Source organism: Myodes glareolus, chromosome 4 (genome assembly GCF_982192425.1).
Source record: "Myodes glareolus chromosome 4, mMyoGla1.1, whole genome shotgun sequence".
Taxonomy (NCBI): domain Eukaryota; kingdom Metazoa; phylum Chordata; class Mammalia; order Rodentia; family Cricetidae; genus Myodes; species Myodes glareolus.
In genome coordinates this window covers 4184756-4200121 of record NC_142029.1, presented here as the reverse complement: position 1 = coordinate 4200121, position 15366 = coordinate 4184756, and the positions used below count along the sequence as shown (strand labels likewise).

Here is a 15366-nt window from a genome sequence, read left to right as displayed (position 1 = left end):
TTCCAAGACAGGCTCCAAAGCTACTGAGAATCCCTGTTTTGGTTTCATCATCTGTGAAGTGGAGATAGTTAAAACATAATTCTATTTGGGTCCCTTTGGGGGACAGGGCAGAACAGAGTGTTAGAGGCACATGAAGACTTCATCTGCTCACAAATAGGATCCTTCATCCAATGTTGATAAATAGAAAATGAAGGGGCTCCCTCCTCCCTTCCCTGCTCCCTGTTTGAGCACATGCAGTTTCCCTGCTTTCCTGGGGAAAATCTGCTTGTAGGAGTTTGGTGGCCCAGTACACTTCACAGTGTGCAGTAGCAGAGTAGAGGACCTCAATTTCAATTTCTATTTTGACTGTTCTTACCTATATACAATGTACTGTTTAATCCTATTCCCCAATTGCCTTCTCTTCTCTTCCCACCCCTTGCCTGCTAACCCTCCTCACCCTCCTCTCAACTGCTCCCAAGTCTAATCTACTGCACATCTCTGTGTGTGTATGTACTATGTAGTCTGTGTTGTCTGTGTCTCTCTGTTTGTCTGTGTATGTATATGTCTCTCTCTCTCTCTCTCTCTGTGTGTGTGTGTGTGTGTGCACCATGGTATACAGTGTAGAGGTAAGAGGACAGTTTGTGGGACATTGGAGCTCCTCTAGGCACTCTGGAAACACCCAGCAGACACTCACTGCTTCATAAGCACAAGGTTAGAACACAGAGGTCTGCCTGAACAGCAGACGCCGGCAGCCAGGATCTCCGTAGCAGTCTGTGTCGCCCAGGCATAACCTTGCTCTGGCTCTTTCGTGTTGCTAGAACCCTTGCACAGTGCCTTCCACTCCCAGTTTCCCCTCTAGTGTAGTAGGGTGCTGCTTGCATTTTTCTGTGAATTCCCACAGCCGATTCAGGTGCACGCCTCCCGAATCAAGTCCACGAGAATGGATAAATATCCTAAGGGTTGAACAGACACACACAGAGAGACCAGGCTCATTCACCAAAGGAGTAAATGGCAACTTGATTAAGCAAAAGTCGGGTATATATACTAGGGGGCAGAAGGACAATAGCCCCCTTCCATCTGGAACAGGGAAAGAGGGTGTCAGGCGCCCGGTGCCACCGGCCAAAGAGCAGCTGCGGTGGCAGACGGATTAGGCGCCACGGTGGGAACCTTGCTTGCAGGTGGAATTACCATAACAAAAGAGGGCCAAATTCTCTCTAAACTAATCCCCCAAGCCAGTGCAGTGAGCAGAGAAGCCAGGAAGTCAGAGGAAAAACGGCCCTGCATAGCACCTCGAGCAAAGGGAAAAAAAACCTGGGTACCGACAGTAGGGAATGAAGACGATCCCTGAACTGGGTATAAAGTCAAGCGACTTCTAGCACAGCAAAACACAGTCCCTTGCTTAGGGAACATGGTGTCCACTCCCATACCGGTCATCACTGCCCAGAAACAATTGTGACTGGGCCCTCGAAGAAGATGGGGAGGCAGAGAGTGACGCTGGGCATAAAGCTTGGGGACACACAGGAGCTTTGTGTGAGTGACTGGCAGCCCAGCTGGCATTAGAGTCCTCTATTTACCACCCAAGTCAGAGACCCAAGGGAACCTTTAGGCAGAGGTCAGAACGTAGATGGGTCAGACTTAGACCTGAAGCAAAGACTGGGGGCAAATGAGGAGAGACTTGCGCTTGTTTCTCCTGGGTCTGAACAGTCAATTCATTATCATTGTTGACCCCCAGTAAGTACAAAGGCCCGAGAGCTGTTTATAAAACAAAATGCCTGCTTTTCATGTTTATACAACAAAACATATGTATCAGTGTTGCCTGTATTTTTATGTTTCCATCTGAGGAGACAGGACTCAATCAAGGCAGTACAGCAGTAGACTCCCTTTAAATCATAAGACAACTTTAAAAATTTAAATTACAAGCTGGGTGTGGTGGCGCACACCTTTAATCTCAGCACTCGGGAGGCAGAGGTAGGTGGATCTCTGTGAGTTCCAGGCCAGCCTGGTTTACATGGCACGTTCTAAGACAGCCAACACTACGTGATGAGACTCTCTAAACAGCAAAAATAAATAAATGCAAAATCAAAAATAACAATAAAACCACCAGTATATTATTTATCTATTTATTCTGTGTGTATGTGGGAGGTACATGTGTCTCTGATCGCCATACATATGGTAATCTCACCTTGTTCTAGTTAGCTTAGTAGTTTTAACACAGCCTAGAATCATCTGAGGAGGGAGTCTCAATTGAGGGACAGCCCGGGTCAGACTGGCCTGAGGCGTATCTGTGGGAGATCTGTGGGAGATTTCCTGTGGTTGTTAACTGATATAGGTGGGCCTAGCCTCTATGGGCAGCACCATCCTCAAAGTAGGTGGTTCTGAGCTGTATAAGAAAGTTAGCTGAAGGCTGGGCGGTGGTGGCACACGCCTTTAATCCCAGCACTCGGGAGGCAGAGATAGGCAGATCTCTGTGAGTTTGAGGCCAGCCTGGTCTACAGAGTGAGTTCCAGGACAGATTCCAAAAGCTACACAGAGAAACCTTTTTTTTTTTGAAAAAAAAAAAAAAAAGAAAAAAAAAGTTAGCTGAGCATGAGCCTGGCAGTGAGGCAGCAAGCAAGCAGCGTTCCTCTATGGTCTCGGCTTCAAAGAAACAAATAGACACAAGCACTGTGGTAGTTCAAATGTAATTGGCCCCCATGAGCTCATAGGGAGTGGCTCTATGGGGAGGTGTGGCTTTGTTGAAGTGGGTATGACCTCATTGGAGGAAGGGTGTCACTGGGCTTTGAGGTCTCTTTTGCTCAAGTCACTTTCCTCAAAGTGATATTATATATTGGGATATTTTACACATCTGCACCTCATAGCTGGGACCGGACAGGTGGCATGTCTGTGCACAAGCATCTTGTCTCCGTGTTTGCATTCAAACTGGAACCAAATGCCACTGGTAAAGCGGAGCCACCAGGGTCTCACACAGCGTGGAGTGACTTAGGGCAGGACACAGCCCGATCCGCACACAAACCACCCCCCCCCCAACATGGCCCGATGCCACGGTAAGCATACTGCCTGGCACAACACAGCTTGTCCCACACGGTCCAGGCCATGTCACAACGAGAGTCATACTCGTCAATTCCTGTCTTCAAACTCTGAGTAGATTCTCTCTGTCTCTGTCTCTTTCTTACACACACACACACACACACACAGAGGCATATCTGGCTTTATACACAGGGTTTCAGCTCAACATGTTCCCCAGTGCCACCATCTGCCTGTCTATCATCTGAACATCAATCTATCCACCCATCCTTCCAACTCACCCTCACCTCCACGGTCCCAAGTGTCAGCTGCCCTGCTCTGCCCTGCAGCTTGGTTTTTCAGATCTCTGGAATCTCTTCACCTGATTTCCTTGCTGCTTATCTAACTGCCTTATCCTAGATAACTTTGGCGATTTGACACAGCCTAGAATCACTTGAGAAGGGGGGTTCAACTGGGGTCCACCTAGATCAGACTGGTCTCTGGGCAGGTCTGTGGAGGATTCCCTCAATCGTCAGTGATGTAGGAGAGAGGGCCTGGCCACTGTGGGCAGCACCGTCCCCTACGTAGGTGGTCCTGGGCTCTGTAAGAGAGCTAGCTGGGCATGAAGCTAGGAACAAGCAATAATCTTTTATGGTCTCTGCTTCAAGTTCTCGCTTGAATGCCTGTCCTGACTTCCCTCTTGATGGATTATGACCTGGATGTTTAAGCTAAAATCACACCCAGTCCCCACTGCTAAGTCCCTTTTCCTTAGAGTGTTCTATTAGCTGTGGAAGGAGACAGGAATACACTGTAACAATTCTGTTGTTCTTAGCTTTCCCTAGAGTGGGGCCTCTTTGGCTTGAACCCTTTGGGCGTCATTCTACAACCTGCATAGATACATAGTTTACAGTGTGATGTATAGTGTTTGATCTGAAAGTTAATCCTGGTCATTAAATTTGGCATAAAAAACCCCTGTGTTTGCTATGTAGCCGGCTATCAAGGGAAGTCAAGATTAGCCAACAAATTGCAGCCAACAGCACCGATAAAGCTTGACATTTCGTTAAGGCAGTTTGACATTGTGGAAAGATGTGAGCAAATCTCTCCATGGCTCCTGCAGAGTGGGCTCATGGCCTTTCTGTGAGATGAGCAGCTGTGTGGTCCGGAGGGATGGGCACGTGTGACCTGCTGTGGGTAGAGCGGTGAGGAGCAAGCCTTGGCAAGAGGGGAGGCTTGTGTGGGTGTTGACTGTGTGGTGGGATGCTGGAGTGAGCATGGGTTGCAGTGTGGATGTGGGGTCCACACAGGCATGCGTGATGTGGCTTTAGCTTTTGTTCAGATTTTTCTTTTACTCTTTGTTGGCCTTTGTCCCTGTCTTTGTTGGGCCTTTGTTTTCTCTTTGTTTCCCTCTTTGTTTCAACTTTCTTTAGCTTTTGTTTGGTCTCTCTTTAGCCTTTTGTTTAAACGCTGTGTGGCCTTTGTGCAGTCTTTGTGTGGCTTTTGTTGTAAAGTACAACTTGGCTGAGGACCCATCAAAAACACCTCTGTAATGAAAATCCAGACGCACAACCTCTCCCTATATATTCTGCATGTATTGAGGTAGCCCAGTTCCACAAGGGCCGGGTGTCCACGGGCTTCTTTCTTACACAGCAGCCACTATCTGCAGGTAAGGATTCCGGAGGCTCACGCGGCAAGGGCATACATTCCCAAGGGTCTCTGGAGAAGCCAGTCATGATGGCAGCTGGGGATGGGAAGAGGAGAAATAACAGAGCTAGCCAAGAGAGAAAAAACAGCCGTTTACTCTGACCTGGGCAGAGGCGCCTCAGAACCATCCTCGCTAATATCTGGGTTTGGGGCCCCAGGGAAAGATGCTCGGATTTTCTTGTTTGACACCTTTGCTGTTGCAGAGAGATCAATGGCGCTGGTGGTGTCTCCCCCAGGCCTCATTTCTTCTTTTATTTATTGTCATGATTTAAAAAATGAGTTTTCATGGGACTCCTAAGGACTTATGCACAGTTAATGGTTACTAGGGAAGAGAGACATTGTCCTTCGTCATGTATCTGGGTGGCACTGGGAAGTTGCTCATGCTCCTGTAGGGAGCCCTAGTGAAACTCCTCGGATTTTACCCCTCTCCAGGGGAAGAGGGAGTGGACCTTCAGGAGTAGAAGGGGACGGGGAGGGTGACAAGGTCTGGCTATGACTAAAATAATTACGTATACATGTAAAAATGTGACAAGACCCATGATTGTGCACAATTAACATATAACAACAAAAACATTTGAAAAGGAGCAGACGGAGTTCAAAGAGGAATACGAGCGACTTTTCCTTCTTCCTTAAATACACAGTGGGATTTGTAAGCGGGGGACGCAGCAGCGAGGACCAAATCTGCACCCTAACTGGAGTGATGTTGGTGCTTTGTCTTATACAAAACCTCTCAGGATGATGGGAGCCTTCAGTCTTCGGCTGAGGAGAAAGGAAAGAGATTTGTGCCAGGGGAATAAAGCAACGAACTCGGCTATGGTATTAGGAAGAAATAGAGAAAAGGTTTAGAACGCCTTGTGAACGGAACAGGCAGGCAGGGAATGGGCTGTAGCCAGGTGCATAGATCTGCTGTTTGGGGAGTATTTAGGATGCCGGGGGGGTGCTGCTGAGTGGATCTCAAATTGCTCAAATCTCCGGAAAAGTTGCAGACTGTTGAAGAACTCCAGCTGTGTCTCGTTCAGGCAAATGCTAACACCCTCCGCATTTGCTGGCTGTTCTCTTCCTGTGCGCGCAGACACCTGCACCTTATCCCCGCCCCCAGGAGATTAAGTGCACACATCATCAATGTCAGGAAACTAACAGCGAGTTGCCGATCTGTTATATAATCTAGAGTCCCCCACCCCAGTTCATCCATGCTTTTAGCAGCCAGTCCAGTCTCACACACTGCTTCTGGCTGTCTTGTCTCTTCAGATTCCCTTAAGCTGCAAATGTGGCCAGGACAACCATTCTCTGACAGTCTTGTTTGTTGTTGTTGTTGTTGTTGGTGATGGTGTGTGTGTGTGTGTGTATTATAAATGTATGCCTATGTAGACTTGTGTGCGTGTGTGTAGAGGTTAGAAATCAATGTCACGTGATCTCATCCAGCCCTCTCCACCTTAGTTTTTGAGACAGGGTTCCTCACTGAGTCTGGAGCCTGTTCCTAGATTCTCTAGGTGTCTGCCTGTCTCTACCCCAGCGCTGAGGTTACAGATGACAGTGCCCATGACTGGCTGTTGTGTGGGGGCTGGGGATCTGAACTCAGATCCTGCACAGTGAGTATGGTTTCCACTGAACCCAGTTAAGACGCTGGCCGCTTCTAAGCTGTTGTCAAATGTCCTTCAGCGTGCGGTCTGAATGACACTAACAGGAAACAGCTTCCAACAGGGTGATACTGGCTGATGCTGTGACCAGGCCCCTGACCAGTCGGGGCACCTTCTCCCATGGTTCCAGCACATCCGCCCAGCATAGATCCCACCCTTCCCGGGAAAACACAGCATTAGGTCCCGTGACTGCTGTAGCTAAGGAGTCACCTGCAGTTTGATGCGTTTTTTGCTGAAAGGATCATGAGGCTGGGAACGTAGCTCAGGCAGCAGCGCCCTCCTAGTGCACACAGAGACCCAGGTTCAGTCACGGACACTGGGTAAAGTGTAGAGGCACAGTGGCACACACCTGTGATCCAGCACTCAGGAGGGCCGGAAGTTCAAGGTCATCCTCAGCTACAAGGGGAGCTGGAAACCAGTCTGGGTTAAAGATCCTGCCTCAAAACATACATACATACATACATACATACAGACAGACAGATTATGTATTCCTATGGTGAATTATTTAGCAGTAAACAATGAAGGTGTTAAACTCGTCCTTTTTTCTCAGTCAAAACAATTGAGGCTTAGAAGGCAGGGTCTATGGATGGCACCTGCCTCTGAAGATCTAGAATTCTGCGGGGCTGGGCTGGGCCTCGGCTGGTTGCACCTACGAAATCTGTTATGTCAACTTTGATTGAAGTTCTGTTGAAGAGTGACTAGGATCTTAAGGGAGCACTCAAGATCTCTGTGTGTGGAAATGATAAAAAAAACTCATAAACATTTGCAGCTGAGTTGCCCTTCGATATATGTGAATGCCATAGTTGTGTGTTCTTGAGCTCAGCAGACTCGAGACCAGGAATCTCCACGTGTTCCAGCACCCACCCCTAGCATAGATTTCTTCAAGATGTTTCTAAGGCATGTAGGTCTTCTTAATCTCAAAACCTGCGAGGTAGAAAATACACACATCTCCTAGGTGAGAGAACAGAAAGAGGCCACCCTGTGATCACATCTGGCCATGCAACCCTGTGATCACAGCTGGCCACACCACCCTGTGATCACAGCTGGCCACACCACCCTGTGATCACACCTGGCCACACCACCCTGTGATCACACCTGGCCACACCACCCTGTGATCACACCTGACCACACCACCCTGTGATCACACTTGACCACACCACCCTGTGATCACACCTGGCCACACCACCCTGTGATCACACCTGGTCATACCACCCTGTGATCACACCTGGTCATACCACCCTGTGATCACACCTGGTCATACCACCCTAGAGATCACACCTGGCCATACCACCCTGTGACCACACCTGGCCACACCACCCTACAGACCACACCTGGCCACACTAGCCTATAGATCACACCTGGCCACATCACCCTGTGATCACACCTGGCCACACCACCCTGTGATCACACCTGGCCACACTACCCTGTGATCACACCCGGCCACACCACTCTGTGATCACACCTGGCCACACCACCCTGTGATCACACCTGGTCATACCACCCTGTGATCACACCTGGCCATACCACCCTACAGACCACACCTGGCCATACCACCCTACAGACCACACCTGGCCACACTATCCTACAGATCACACCTGGCCACATCACCCTGTGATCACACCTGGCCACACCACCCTGTGATCACACCTGACCACACCACCCTGTGATCACACTTGACCACACCACCCTGTGATCACACCTGGCCACACCACCCTGTGATCACACCTGGCCGTACCACTCTGTGATCACACATGGCCACACCACCCTGCAGATCACACCTGTCACACAACCCTGTGATCACACCTGGGCACAATGAATAAATCCTTTCCTGTCTTCACCCACTAGTCTCTTTAACTGGTCTGTGAGGGAGGCCACGTGCAGCTTGTTTGAGCTGTCAGGGTCCAGCTCTGGTCCAGCTTTAGGTATCCTGAATGCTGGGCTTAGGCTACAGAAGTCACCCTGTGGCTTGATAAGGGCTTTTATTTTGTTATTTGATTTCACGGGTGTGGATGTTTTCCTGTATGCATGTATGTGTACCATGTGCGTGCCTGGTGTCCATGGAGGTCCTGGACCTGGAGTTAATGTGAATGACAGCGTTGGTGCTGAGGACCAAACCACGCTTCTGCTAGAGCAGACAGTGCTCTTAGTTGCTGGACTGTTCCTACAACAATCAATAAAGTGTCTTATGATTAATTATACATTCCCATGATGAGCCATCCTGGTATGGAAATGGAGGCACAGAGTCTCATTTTTCTCAGTCAAAACAATTGTAGACCAGGATAGGCAAAGTCTGGGAGGCCAGGGAGTCTTATGGTCCAGAGTTAGTCTGCTTCTCACAACCTAGAAGTCAGCTGGGCCCCGTCCCAGGGCTTGGACCACATCTTCTGAGCTCTGAGAGTGACTTCTGAGACTGTGCAGCTTACGCGGGCTCTGCTGTCCCCTTAAAGCCTCCGATAATAATTCCGCAGCATCTACGCATAGAGTGACCAAGGAACTAGCCTGCTTAAAAACAAACCTGGATTTTGTTATTTCCTGATAGGAGAAAGCCAAAAGATGAACAGACAGTTCGCCATAGTTCCCAGGAACAGGGAATCATGGGACAGCACCTGCACCCCGGGGCCTCAAGGGAGGCACTAGACTCCTGAGGGACAAATGAAAACCAGGTGTCAGGCCTCTACTATTATTACTATCCTCCTCCTCCTCCTCCTCCTCATCATCATCATGATCATCATCATAGTCCTACATTTCACGTTCACTGAAAAAACAGACTATATCACTTCCCCGTACTGTCCCCGTTTCTTCAAGATGCTTTAGTCCTTGTATGAGGTGACCACAGTCTCACAAGCGAATAACCCACTAAATTATGGACTTTGAGTAAGTTGGGAACTCCAGAGCCTTCCCTATGATGAGGATACGGAGAAGTGGTTTTTCTTTATGTCTCAGTTTACCTGTTACCACATGGAGTTTTTCATTGATATCCGGGTTCCCAGTAGCCACACAAGGATTAGTCTTGGCACTCACCAGTACGATTGCTTACCCGATGTTAGCCAGCTATTGATGTGTACTTAGCTTAGTGTTGAAACTTGATGTCCCCAAGAGGAAGTTAAAGAATTCTGGGGTTATGCTATGCATGTGGCCACACAGAAAATAATTTTAAAAATATGAACACTTAATTTAAAGAATCCTGAATTAACTGGAAGTCTACATTCAGGAATTCTTTCTCTTTTTTTTGTCATCATTGTCTTGTTTTTGTTTTCACTTTGTTTTTTAAAGCTTGTGACAGGTTTTATTTTCTGTCCATTCATTCATCCACCTATTCAATGGAACAAATATTTGTTGGAAGCCCCCATGGCCAACACTGAGCTAGCATCTGAGATCAGAGTGTGTGCAAACTCAGATTTTGCATTTTAGTGATAACAGTAAAAGAATTGCATCCAAATAATATAAATGCAGAGGAGAAAAAGGCACAGTAAGGTGCAAAAAGGAACTTCCTAAACACTCCCAGTGAGTTCTTCCCTGATGAAGAGACCTCAGGCTAAACCACTCCAGTAGGCAGCTGCCTGCCTTACCAACTGAGCTGTCTTCCCAGCCCTGACCTAAGGCTTTTTACTTAAATTAATGATGGGTATCATTTTTTCCCCAGAGCGATAAAAATTAGCATGAAATTTCACTTTTGTATCCTTTCTCTGTCTGCAGACTTTCAGACAGTGTCTAGACCCATCACAAACCATCTTAGGACCGGGAGAGTGAGCCTCCGTGTGGAACACACTTGAAGTGTCTAGATCCATTACAATCTGTCTTAGGACCGGGAGAGTGAGCCTCCGTGTGGAACACACTTGAAGTGTCTAGACCTATCACAAACTATCTTAGGACCGGGAGAGTGAGCCTCCGTGCACGTGGCACACACTTGACTGACTTGCAGCCAAGCACAGCACTAACTGACCGGTGTGTGCTTACCACCTCATTCCTAGGGGCAACGAAGAACTAAATGAGAATAAGACGCTGGGAACAGAGTCCGGGTCGCCAGATGCGCGCGGATGAAAACACAGGTACAGATCTGCATCTAAATTGTCGCATAAATGATACAGGTATTCAGGATATCACAGACGACTGTAAAATCAGCAAGAGATTACGTAAAGTCACCTTCCACAGGCGCGCTCTCTTACTCCTTCCTGCGTCCTTCCCTCCTTCCTTTCTTCCCCTCCCTTCTCTTGAGATTGGGTCTCACTATGAAGCCCTTGCTTGCCTGGAACTCAATATGTAGACCAGACTGGCCTCAAACTCACAGACATCCACCTGCCTCTGTCTCCCTAGCGCTGGGATTAAAGGTGCGCACTGTCATGCCCAGCAGCTTAAATGCTTTTTATAGCATCTCAGTTCTCTCCTGGAGAATACGAAAGAAAACAAATTCTCTGTGTGTGTGAGAGAGAGAGCATGACCCAAGCCACCATTTGTCCACTTATACCCCCACCCCGCCCCGCCCCGTTCCACACACAACTGCCATTCTATGAAAAGAGAGCTTTCTCCCTTAGACCTTCGAACTTCAGTCATGGGCTCCATCTTGTCCGAGCTGGGTCTGCCCAGTTTGTTAGAAGAGAGCTTCCTCGTCTCTGTAATGGGGCTGTTTTGTACTTCACATCCCTCCAGCTGGGAGAGCGAGGTCAGCATCCTTTCCTTCGCTCCTTCCTCCAGATAAACCAACCTTGGAGCTTGTGCTCTGGTCCCAGTGTGGGTCAGCAGCTGGCTTCTCACTCATCCTGATGGTTTTAAAATAGCACCTCCCTCTCTCTCTCTCCGCTCCAACTCCATCCAAGGCTTCCGCTCTCTAGCGTATCATCCGCCCTGTCTCATTCGTCCATCACTACTCTGTGGACCTGTCAGCACCTTCCCACCACAGCAACCAGATGTGCAAGCAGCCAGCTCATTCACAGGTTTCCTTCCTTGCAAACGATTCCACTATGTACAGCATCACAACCATCCTCCCAAGGTGCTTCTAGTCTGCATGGTGCTCGCTGCTCTTGTCTGTGAGTCCGTACATCCAGCAATCAATCACTCTTTTCTAGCTTCTGGGTTGGTTTTTTGTTTTTTTTTTTTTCTCTTTCCATTCCTGATAGATTCTAAATTCTATCGTGGCAGTCTTGCAAGTTCACGGGCAGCGCTCAGCCCAGAAAACTGTCTCCTCACAGACACCTCCTGACTACTCAGAGCAGCTGGATGCAGGCACAGTGGAGCTGGCTGCAATCACTGCCGGGGAGTGGGCAAGGGTTTCCTCTAGATCCTGAGAGCTGCTGCCCGCATTGCTCCAGAATCTTCTTTACCCACTTTATCCTCAAGCCTTTCCCTTTCTTGCCGTCAGCTGATACTCTGGCTTCCCGTTTCATTGGACAAATGGAACTGAGCGGATGAGAGTTTCATCCGGCCCCATTATCCTTTCTTAGGTCTTTAAAGAAGCGTGCACATGTAGTACCCTCAGTGGCCAGAAGAGGCATCAGATCCCCTGAGCGAAGTCACAGGAGGATCTGAGCCGCCCAGTGTGGGTGGGTGCTGGGAACTGAAATCCAGTGCTCTCTTCTCAAACAGTTTTGATCCCAGAGTCCCTGTTCTGCCTTTCTCTCCTCTTTCTAACAAAGGCCCTGCACTCGGCCTCCCTCTACCCGTGTATCTGCATTCTCACACCCCAAGTTTTACCTCAGGGATGTTATTAACATTTTCTGATTGTTTTACCTTCTTCTCCGTAGATATTTGCGTAGTCTCACCCCTCTCCTTCACCAACTAAACAAATCCACAGTCACCCGACACCAGCGCCTCCCCACAAAGGCCTCTGGGAATCTTACGCTCTCTAGGAATCCTGTCTATTCTCTTCCTTCTCCAGCTTTTGGTCTGTTGGCCTTATATTTTCTCCTTGGCTGAGATTCCCTCCACAAACCTACAGATCCAGCTTTCACGTCAACCACTCCAAGGAACAACCCTTGCCGTGGTCACCATAATTCTTGTGCTCTTTAGATGAAGCTGCTCTTGGATGCTTGACCATCTCTGAAGCCATGTTTCCTTCCCTCTGGCTCCCAGACTTCACAGCTCCGAGACCCTGCCGCCTCCCTCCCCCCACACCAGCCTTTTCCATTCGCTTCTTCACTCACCAGACAGCACAGAGTCCCTGCGGCTCAGGCAGAGCCTGTATTAGTTGTTTTTTTTCACTGCAGTCACAGCATAGTTGTCAAAAGCAACTTAAGGAAAAATAGGTTCTTCCGGCTCATGGTTTGACTGTGCAGTCCACTGTGGCAGGGGAGGTGTGGTGGCTGGTCACACCGTAGTGGAGTGGGAAGCAGACAGAGGTGACTGTTAGTGCTCAGCTTGCTTTCTTTTTGTTAATTTTGAGCTGCCAGTCCAGGGAACGATGCTGCCCACATTCAGGCGGGGTCCTTAGTTAAACTCCACTGGAAACGCCCTGCTGAACATGCCTGTGGGTGTTTCTCCTAGGCAGTTCCAAGAGTGGCCATCATGTCGTCTTTGCACATGTAGCCACCACGTGGCTTCAGTCGTCACCTTCTATACTTTATGTCCAGCCATACTTTTCTGAACTAAGAGACACACCCAACACGTGCCTTCAGACTCCCTGACTGGACTCTTCAACTCAGCCGTGAACTCAGGATCTGATGATCTGTTCTCTTCAAATCCCAATGGAGAGTCAGTCCAGTGTCCAGGGCTGGCAAGATGGCTCAGCAGTGCAGAGCACTGGCTGCTCTTGCAGAGGACCTGGGTTTGGTTCCCAGTACCCACTTGACAGCTCATAACCACCCATAATTCCAGTTCTAAGGGCTCTGACCCCCTCTTCTGGCCTCCATAGGTACTACACACACATGGAGTGCACACACACACACACACACACACACACACACATACACACACAGAGAGACAAAACATTTATACACATAAAAATAAATCTTAAAAATATTCCTGTCCATAAATGATAACACATTCTATAATTTAAGCTTTAAAATGATGTATTATTTATGTAACCTTTAGATTAGCATACCTCTTGTATGTTCATCTTGCTCCATTACAGTAACTAATGTTTACATCTAAAAATTCTCCCCATGCTTTATCTATGTGCTTGAGATGCCAATCTTGGGTTCCACGCGTTCCTCCTCTTAGAGTTGCTAAGTGGTAGAGAGACTTTGTTCATCAAGAAGTATTCTTCGTGTTCTGTGAGGTAGCTGTCTGTGGAGCAGCCCGCACTCTGTTGTCTTTGTTGACTAAAACAAAGCGATACAGCGAGACATTTAACACAGCTTTGATTGTGTTCCCAACAGGCGACCCCCTCCAGGATAACTGGAGCCCTTTTATTCTGTTATGTTCTGCATAGTCTCCAAATCCCTGGTGGATTTTGGCATCTGGTGACTGCCTGCAGAAAGGCTCCTCATTCAAAATAAGCGTTTGTATGGCCTTGTCCATTACCTGGTAGCATTAGGAGCTGCTAACATTCTCTGAGGGAGTGGCGGATTTATTCTGCCCCGTGATCACTGTTTTCACAGCAGAGACACTAGGTGGGTACCAGCCTGGCACACGTTCCTTCTGTGCAAAGAGTCGGGCTCTTTGACAGCCCAAGGCTCACAGCCTGAGCGTCAGCAGCAGGCAGTGCACAGCCCCAGCACATCCCATTGGCTGCCCTCCTCTGCTATGCTGATGTCGCTGCTTCCTTTCCTGCGGGTCATCAGGATGGACATGAGCTGACATCCCCTTGCTGTTATTGCATTTTCTCTGAGTACTACGGAGTTGAACAAATCTGTAGATAACTACCAGCTGGGCCAGGAAGATGGGTTAGCGGGGGAAGGCACTTGTTGTCAACCCTAGCAGCCTGACGGTGCTCCTGGGACACAGGTAAGCCGGAGGTAGAGAATCAACTCTGGAAAATTGTCCTCTGACCTCTACACACTGGCGAGTACACCTCTAACCTTGTAGCTTTAATTTATTACGTAACTGAAGGAGATGTGTTTATATCTCACACAACCGAGGCACGAAAAAATGGAGGATGCTTTCTTACCAGCCACAGGCAAGGAGAGTTCTGGTGTGACATCCAAAGCCATGCTGTTCTTAAACAAAGGAAGCATGGGGATTTATTCAGATCCATACAGGGAGGGCCCATTGCTGAGCGTGCTCAGTTAAGGAACACATCATGAGCGTTGTGGATTAAGGCGTTCACTCCTGAGCATGCTCAGTTAAGGAGCACCCTCTTAAGAATGCTCAGGTTAGGGCCATGGAGCTTATGTCTGAAGATGAAAGGGATGGACAGGAACACCTATGGGCATGATCTACATGTGCCATAATGTTTTTGCTGAAAAGAGGCGAAGGTTACTCTGAAGGTGCCCTGATGTGGGAGTCACCACCGAGGGTGCCTGCCTCCCCTAGTGGGGACAACACCGTAAAGTGACTTCTCTTGATCCATGAAGCAGTCTTTAGGATTTGTCTTCTTCCTTATCCTGCCATTTCTCTTCCTACTCTTCTTTTTTGTGTTAGAATGATATCACATCAGAGTTAATCTATCCCAGTTTTCCTTGGTTGGGGTCCTGGCACCCCTTTTCCCCAATTCTCTGCCCTCAGGTGACTTCTCTGTAGCTTCCATTTGCAAAGTTGAGTGATTGTGGTATCACTAGGACAAGAAAGTGCACACATCACTCAACAATGCCCACTTGTGCTTCATACCCTGTGTTTGCTCTGCTATCTTGACTGTGAGCATGACGTCACAAATGTCTCAAAGATCCTAGTTTGAGCTGACAGCAAACACATGGTATAAAGTACAAGTCCAGCTTCTTCTTTCCTTCCTTCCTTCCTTCCTTCCTTCCTTCCTTCCTTCCTTCCTTCCTTCCCTCCTTCCTTCCTTCCTTCCTTCCCTCCTTCCTTCCTTCCCTCCTTCCCTCCTTCCTTCCTTCCCTCCTTCCTTCCTTCCCTCCTTCCTTCCTTCCCTCCCTCTTTCCCCTTCCCCTCCTCTCCCCTCCCCTCTCCTCCCTCCCCTCCCCTCCCCTCCCCTCCCCTCCCCTTTCCTTCTCTT

At 48.6% G+C, this 15366-nt stretch overlaps 1 protein-coding gene across 3 annotated transcripts in view; it reads left to right on the top strand.

The window, feature by feature from the left end:
- Positions 1 to 4512: 4512 nt before the first annotated feature.
- Mobp (myelin associated oligodendrocyte basic protein) overlaps positions 4513 to 15366 on the top strand; it is a 33980-nt gene continuing 23126 nt past the window's right edge. For all 3 annotated transcript variants that reach the window (XR_015737650.1, XR_015737649.1, XM_048423866.3), the window contains exons 1-2: positions 4513 to 4645; positions 10292 to 10369. The gene's annotated coding sequence lies outside the window, so the exon portion shown is untranslated. The remainder of the gene's footprint in view (positions 4646 to 10291; positions 10370 to 15366) is intronic.